General features: G+C 37.0%; 1 long non-coding RNA gene across 1 annotated transcript; it reads left to right on the top strand.

Annotated features, from left to right (window-relative positions):
• The first annotated feature begins 1,779 nt into the window (after positions 1-1,779).
• Positions 1,780-2,274, top strand: LOC121412300. Its single transcript, XR_005969596.1, has 3 exons — positions 1,780-1,826; positions 1,986-2,018; positions 2,233-2,274. It is a non-coding gene; the product is annotated as an uncharacterized LOC121412300 (long non-coding RNA).
• The last annotated feature ends 6,131 nt before the right edge of the window (positions 2,275-8,405 follow it).

The raw sequence follows: 8,405 nt of genomic DNA, 5'->3' as shown, positions 1-8,405 counted from the left end.
TGATGTGCGTGTAGAACGTGTGTGTGCATGTACCTAGGGTGGAAAGGAGGACACACATACAAATTCCATATTAGGACCAGGGACACACAGCAAACCATGGACGTCCTCGGGTGCGTAAGATATGCAAACGGTCCCATCTTACACGCTCTTCCATTATAGTAAAACATTTAAAATGTCCTCGATTCACAATGATTATAAGTCCTCGGTTATAGAGTGAAATACTTTTCTGAAATACATGTCCCCGATTTCCACCATGAGTGTGGATAGGCATATGAGGTTATGTACAGTATCGAACTCTGTGTGTGTGTGAATGGGAGTGTGTGTAGAAGAGAACCTTCATCTGGCAGGATTAATAACAAATGATAAACAGTGTAAGGTCTCAAAAAGTATTGTGATGCTTACTTAAGAATGGATTTAGCAAAATTTACTGATTATGGTCCAATATAACCAAATATGAAGAACGCAAAATTATCTCTAAATATAGTACAAATATACAGAAATAGAACAGATCAATAAACAAATAAAAACAGTATTTTTTCAAATGGTGAATAAACTAAGAACTTTTTACGGATCGATCATTAGATAAAAACCTGATGAGTAACTTTTTACAATCTTGTATAAACATTTGTATATTTGGACTGCTGTCTCACTTTTGCAGCCCTTTATATCACTGCATTTTTGTTGGGGGTTATCCTTTTCAGCTCTTGCTCTAGGAAATCATTGGTATAAAGAATAATTACCAAAACTACTTATTGATAACCGATGATAGAAATTGAATATTACACTACCGTTATGGAAGTTAATTCAGATGAATAGATATATTTCATTCTTGAGGAGTCAGTACAGGGGCGGAAATCTCTCCCAAGAGGTAGAGGGGACAAGGGGCTTGAAAATTTGACAAGTCAAACAAAAAAAAAAAGAAAAAAAGGTTATCACCCCAAATTTGAGGTCATTTCGACGAAAATAAATTTGACAAGCGTGATGTATTTCTTACCATCAAAAAAGACCGAAAATAGGGGGGCTTTTGATATTGTGTCCCCCCCTACTCAAAAGAGTAGGGGGGGGGGCACGTCCCCCCTGTCCCCCTTGGGATTTCCGGCCATGAGTCAGTATAGAACAGTCAAGAACTTGGAAGACAGTGGCCATTTAAATCATGGTGCTGTTTTTGGTTACTGCGATTTTTAAAAAATCAAATCTCTATAGTCCCTTTGTCGCAAATTTACTCAAGGGATCATTGTTTTCTAATTGATTCAAAAAGTGACATAATGCTATTCAACTGATATCGGCGGAGGAATGCTGAACGAAACCAAAAGAAACTCCAAAAGCGATAAAGTAAACCCTGTCACGACACACACACTAATCTTATTCGCCAAGAATTGTATTCGTTTCCTATTATGAGAGAAAACTAACCGCCTTTTCACACGGTAAAAAAAAATCGTAATTTGAAAGATTCCAGTGAGAAAATAAGGCTAATGACGAATTTTAGCACGTGTGAAACCAAACTAGAATCACGAACGCTAGTCACAATCACGAATTCAAATTATACTCCGGAGGTGTCTTTCAGTTAAGTTTCACTCAAATTCTGGTACGAATTTTCCGTGTGAAAGGTCCGATGATTCTAAAGATGAATTGCAATCATCATTACAATGATGATTCAAGATTCACGTGTGAAAAGGCCCTAACTCGTGTTTTACACAAACAATTCTATAGGGATTTCTTTTAAGGGATTTCATATGCATAATTAGTGTATTTGAATGGTTTTATCATCCCTTGTTTTCTAGTGACGACAGATGGACCCACGGATGCAGATGTAATTACCACTACTGGTGAGATGATGCGAAGTTTATAGCGTTATGAAATTTGTCATTATCAATTTATATATTTCACAAAATATTTGGTATTTTGATTACTTATAGGTGAAGTCCTGTCACATGTTGACATTTACAGCATTGTCTATTTTCTCTTTTTTCTCATAACGATACCAGATTCAATAACCACTGATGACCTAACAACTGCTCGTAAGTGTCAAATATTATGTTTCTTTTCATGTTCCATTCAGACAGCCTCCTTGGCAAACTTCATTTCGTAGGATATTTGGTGTATTTTATTCGACTATTAGGGGATCGTATATCACATGAAGGTATCAATAATCATTATAATTCTACAAAGTTTTTTTTTACAAATCGTATTCATACTCAATAAGTAACTCATTTTATGTTTCGTTTATTCCAGCAACAACTGATACAACTACATATCAAACTCAGACTGTCATAGGTAAGATATCATACATGTACATTACGACTAAGTGTTTATTTATTATATTTTTTAATGAATTAAGACTAAATATGATAATAGTAGCAATAATGATAATAACTATAGGCCTAATTGCTTTAATGGCTCGGTGTAAAAATGGCAGAGGTAAAAATGGCAAAGGTAAAAATGGCAGAGGTAAAAATGACAAAGGTAAAAATGGCAGAGGTAAAATGGCAGAGGTAAGATCTGCAGAGGTAAAAATGGCAAAGGTAATTGAGGTAAAAATGGGAGAGGTAAAATTGGCAAAGGTATTAATGGCAGAGGTAAAAATGACAGAGGTATAAATGGCCAGTCTTAACCCCCCCCCCCATGCCAAAAATCCAAAACCCATTCAAGGGCGCCGGAAGCGGGGGGGCAGGGGGGGCACTTGCCCCACCAAATAAAATTTTTGGGGGGCAAAACGAGATTTTGCCCCCCCCCAACTTGCCCCCCCTGAAAGATGAAAAATTATAAATTATTTAAGGACAAAAGTAAATGAATGCACTTTTCTGCCTGAAAATTGTCATTTTCATTGTCAAAAATGAAAAAATTTTGCCCCTGACGGGGCAAATACATTATCTAGTAAGCCTCGCTTCTTTTGACGAACAGTTCCTCTGTGAAACATAGCTTTGATAAGCCACTTTTCCATCTTATTACAGTGTGATAACGTTTAACCTTTTAATGAATACATTTCAGACTAAAAGCGAATGGCAAATTGATAGTGGTCCACCAATGATTAGGTTTATAATTCTATGATGCTGGCTGTGTCGTCTAACAAACGCGCGGTCGCCCAGAAACGCTCAGACCGGACCCGATATAACTAACGCGCGTGAACCCCGGTGGGGCATACATCTCTATGGGGCGTGAACACTAGTTACTCGAGCAAGATATGGAATCTATGTCATAGCTGTCAAGCCCAGAAACCATAACATCTCGAGAAACTTGTTTCAATTATTTCATTTTCAACTAAATATAAATTGAGTTAATACAGTGATAACAATTAGAGAGCCGTGTTGGCTCAGTCGGTAACGCGTCTGCCCGTCGAAGTCGAACCAAAGATCGTAGGTTCGAGTCCACCCTGGGCGGATGACTGAAGTCAGTGCGTTGTGTGTAAACGTCTCTCCCATGTTTCATAGATGCAGGCTATGTTACAATGGAAAACACTCCGTCCCTCGTCTAGGACGATTAATGGAGGCCCCGTGTAGAGGAGAGTCACCACCTTTGCAAGTTAAGAACCCACTGCACTATTTGTATGAGAGTAGGGGGAAACCCCGGTGTCGAGGTCCACCTGCACCCCCCCCCCAATCAGTTATATCAGGAGGAGAGACCTGTGGATCATAGTGATTCAGTTCGCTTTTCGCCTCCCAGGCACAGGTGACGCCAAACAAATAATAATAACAATTCAGTGCCCTAAAGAAAATACCAAGGTCATTTCAACTCAATATAGACATGTTATCAGAAAATTACACTCAGAATAATCATGTGTAGAGGATTATAATTTATAATTTGTAAAAATGGTGAATCCCATTCGAAAGCAACTTAGAAATAATGTTTAGACATGAAAAAAATAAAATCATCTGTGAAAGTGTCTTCTTGAACGGACTCATATTATCCGAGATATGAATAAATATGTAAAGAATATAAAAAAAATTAGCGTTACAGTAGTACTCTACTATAAAAAAAATCTTAAAGATATTTTCACAGCCCCGTATTTTCCTCTATTCCTTTTCATTGGCATGATTGGAAGGCGTTTTGTCTGATACTATTTCAGCTCATATATAGCACTTATGTATTTTAGATTCCAAAACTTCTTCCCATGCATTACCTGTTACTAATCAGATCGAGATGGCAGCTATGTTCTCTGGTTCATCCCAGCTTTTGTTATTCATGGACGTTTCAGCAAAAATAAAAAACAACAACCCGGGAGTGGGTGGGGCTGCAAGACCTAAATTTTCGAAGAAACGTAAGAGCGAGGGGATTTGTGATGGGGGAGCTTTTGCATTTTCTAGAATGAAATTGAAGGATTTCGTGCACACTTTTGGTGAATTTTGCCCTCTCGATCGGCGGCCCCCGGCTGCGTACGGTCATGTTTGTCATCTTATAGTCTTTAAAAGGCCTATATTACACTGGTTTGAAACAATTTCGTTTGCAATAAGGCTCGTAATTTGCTGGAACTGCGACCCTGGTCATGAAGAAACACCAGGCTGGGTCAGAAGGGAGGAAACAGAAGGAGCAAAAAGAACTCCAAGACTGTTTAATTTTCAAGAAATTCATATTTGAATGCACTTAGAAATGCAACTTTTATACTCCCTTTTTAAACAAAATCCTTACCGTGGGGGGGGGGGGTCCCATAGCCTCTCCCGCTCGATCGCTTCGGTATCTCACGCTGTCAAAAATATTGTGCCCCCTTCGGGATTTTGCCCCCCCCAAAACTGAAAGTGTTCCGGCGCGCCTGAACCCATTCCATGTACAATAGATTAAATAAGAAAGGATTTGAGAAGAAAATTAGAATTAAAATGTTTGAGTAATGGAAAGGGTAACATTTTAAAATCACACTGTAAATTTTCTGCACCAAATTGATGACACCTGATTTGGTTTTTTGTCTCACCTGCATAGCAGAGTGAGACTATAGGCGCCGCTTTTCCGACGGCCACGGCGGCGGCGGTGGCGGCAGCGGCGGCGTCAACATCAAATCTTAACCTGAGGTTAAGTTTTTTAAATGACATCATAACTTAAAAAGTATATGGACCTAGTTCATGAAACTTGGCCATAAGGTTAATCAAGTATTACTGAACATCCTATTTAGAGTTTCATGTCACATGACCAAGGTCAAAGGTCATTTAGGGTCAATCAACTTAGACTATGTTGGAGGAATCAACATCAAAATCTTAACCTGAGGTTAAGTTTTTGAAATGTCATCATAACTTAGAAAATATATGGACCTAGTTCATGAAACTTGGACATAAGGTTAATCAAGTATCACTGAACATCCTGCATGAGTTTCACGTCACATGACCAAGGTCAAATGTCATTTAGGGTCAATGAACTTTGGCCGAATTGGGGGTATCTGTTTAATTCCCATCATAACTTTGAATATTTATGGATCTGATTCATGAACCTTGGACATAATAGTAATCAAGCATCACTGAACATTTTGTGCAAGTTTCAGGTCTCATGATTAAGGTCAAAGGTCATTTAAGGTCAATGAACTTTGGCCGAATCGGGGGTATCTGTTGAATTACCATCATAACTTTGAAAGGTTATTGGTCTAGTTCGTTAAACTTGGACATTAGAGTAATCAAGTATCACTGAACATCCTGTGCGCATTTCAGGTCACATGACCAAGGTCAAAGGTCAATGAACTTTGGCCGAATTGGGTGTATCTCTTGAATTACCATTAAACTTTAAAATTTTATGGATCTGATTCATGAAACTTGTACATAAGAGTAATCAAGTATCACTGAACATCCTGTGCGAGTTTCAGGTCACATGATCAAGGTCAAAGGTCATGTAAGGTCAATGAACTTTGGCCATGTTGGGTTTTTTTGTTGAATAACCATCATATCTCTGTAAGTTTATTGGTCTAGTTCATAAAAAGTGGACATAAGAGTAACCATGTATCACTGAACATCTTGTGCGAGTTAGAGTAGTTTTCAAAGTCAGCACTGCTGCTATATTGAACCACGTGATGCAGGTGAGACGGCCAGAGGCATTCCACTTGTCTTAATTCATTCATGGACGTACATGCACAGCTTTCTCATGTCAAATCACTCTTTAAATAATCAAATTTGAAACACACTCTGGATCCCAAGTATTGTACTTAGTTCATTAAAGGGGAAATTCACCCTGACATAAAGTTTAATGTAAAAATAGCAGAAAATAATCTAAAATGATATTGGTTAGGGTTTAAGGGAATCCATCAAAGATTTAAATAGGTATTAGAACTTTATATTTTAACGGTGACGTCATTTACGAGCATTTTTTTTTTATAAATCTGGTGTAATAAAAAATATCTATTAAATCTCAATTTCAAAAAATGAAAATGTTTTTTCATTGTTTTTCAGTTTCAATTTATTTAATTTTCAATACATGAAGTAAGTGGTCGAAATAATTACAATGAACTTATACAGACAATATAAATTGAGGCATGCACAATACATGATAATTTTACATAAGTAAAACAGAGCAAAGTGTTATTTGTTAGCAAAATATCACTATAAAATAAAATTCAGAGAAGATGGAGGGATCCACTAAAAGCGATGCTTGTATTATGTGGACCCCTCTAAATAATTATTGTAGTATATCAATATATAAATTGTTTCACATCCGCTCCTGAAAGACTTTTTAGCAATCATGAACCACTGATTAAAACTTTGAAAAGTAATACGGGGCAGCTGCTCGTATATAACGTCACAGATCAAAAACTCAAACTTCTAAAAACTGACTTAATCTTTGATGGGTTTTCCGTAAACCTTCACCAATAAATTTTTCTGCTATTTTTACAGTAAATAATTTGGTGAATTTCCCCCTTCAAAACAGGTCGATAGAATGGTACCTAAGAAAAGCCTACAAGTTTGAATTAAAATCCTTGATTCGCTACAGATTTCCAAATTCATGCGGTAACTATTACCATAGAAATTAGTTTAGGAACCTGCCATCCACTGGACTAGCTGCAATAAGGTATTGCTCTGAAAAATTAAACACTACTTGCTATTATTGTATCATTTACATTATTACGTAACATATCAATATCTATTCGGATCCATTATAATATTGAAATATGAAAAAATTACTATAATTACAGAACGTTTTGTTATTTTGCTGTTATCCAAGTAGTGCAAGTGGTCGGAAAAAATCTCGAATTTGTCTATTTCAGTGTGTTAATGGTAGCGCACATTTGGTGTTTACATTAATATTCGTTTGGTATGTATGTGATGACGTGCTGTACTACTCTACGAATGGCCTAGATAAATCTTGTCGTCACTCACTGAGTGAAATCAGTTTGGCATGAAAATGTTTGAGTATAATCATATCAATGATAAAGTATAGAGCTGACCTAAAATGATTAAAAAATCTAAATATCTTTTCAGTTCATAATGTTCCTTCCGTCGATACGAGTCCATTCAAGGCCATTAATTATGACTGATATTAACTGGAAAGGCTCTGTCTTTTCCTTGTTGATGTAGCATGTCATGATCTTTACTTCAGTCATTTTTAACTCTGCCATTTTTACCTCTGCCAATTTTACCTCTGCCATTATTACCTCTGCCATTTTTACCTCTGCCATTATTACCTCTGCCATTATTACCTCTGCCATTTTTACCTCTGCCATCTTTACCTCTGCCATTTTTACCTCTGCCATTTTTACCTCTGCCATTATTACCTCTGCCATTTTTACCTCTGCCATTTTTACCTCTGCCATATTTACCTCTGCCATTATTACCTCTGCCATTATTATCTCTGCCATTTTTACCTCTGCCATTATTACCTCTGCCATTTTTACCTGGCACCGCTTTAATAGCGCTTCATTAGAAGTCTAAGCGCTCTATGTTATACAGCATACAGTAGGAACGACTACTTGCCCCTAGTGTCAGCCGATCGAACGAACGCTTTATCACTATCTTTATTGCCCGAAAGTTGTTTCCCAAGATATATATAACTTTCCTACGATATCATCTTTTACACAATCATTATTATTTGGGAATTTCGAGAATAATTCGTTTTCATTTTACCACATTGTCTCCATTATTTACATAAACCGTCATGTTTTTTAATTCAATATATCACAACAAACACAACAACAGACACATATGAAACTCAGACAATCATCGGTTGGACAAAATCAAATCTATTGCACAACATTACAGCTCACTATTGTTTCTATGGTATAAAAATTGTCTATTATGGGAAACTTGTAGATGGTCATTGACCCCATGTTCTTGATAATTATTTTATTTATTAATTTAATGTGTGATTTTCCCCCCTAAAGTCACAATTACTGATGCAAGTACCACTACGGCTGCTTCTACATTGGCTGGTAAGATAACATAATCTTGAATAACATATAACCCCGGGGCGTGTCCAGGTAGATGAAAATAATGGGTGGCGCCAGC

This window comes from Lytechinus variegatus, chromosome 3, assembly GCF_018143015.1.
Source record: "Lytechinus variegatus isolate NC3 chromosome 3, Lvar_3.0, whole genome shotgun sequence".
Taxonomy (NCBI): Eukaryota; Metazoa; Echinodermata; class Echinoidea; order Temnopleuroida; family Toxopneustidae; genus Lytechinus; species Lytechinus variegatus.
Note: the sequence above shows the minus strand (reverse complement) of the source record. Positions and strands in the feature narration are given on the sequence as shown.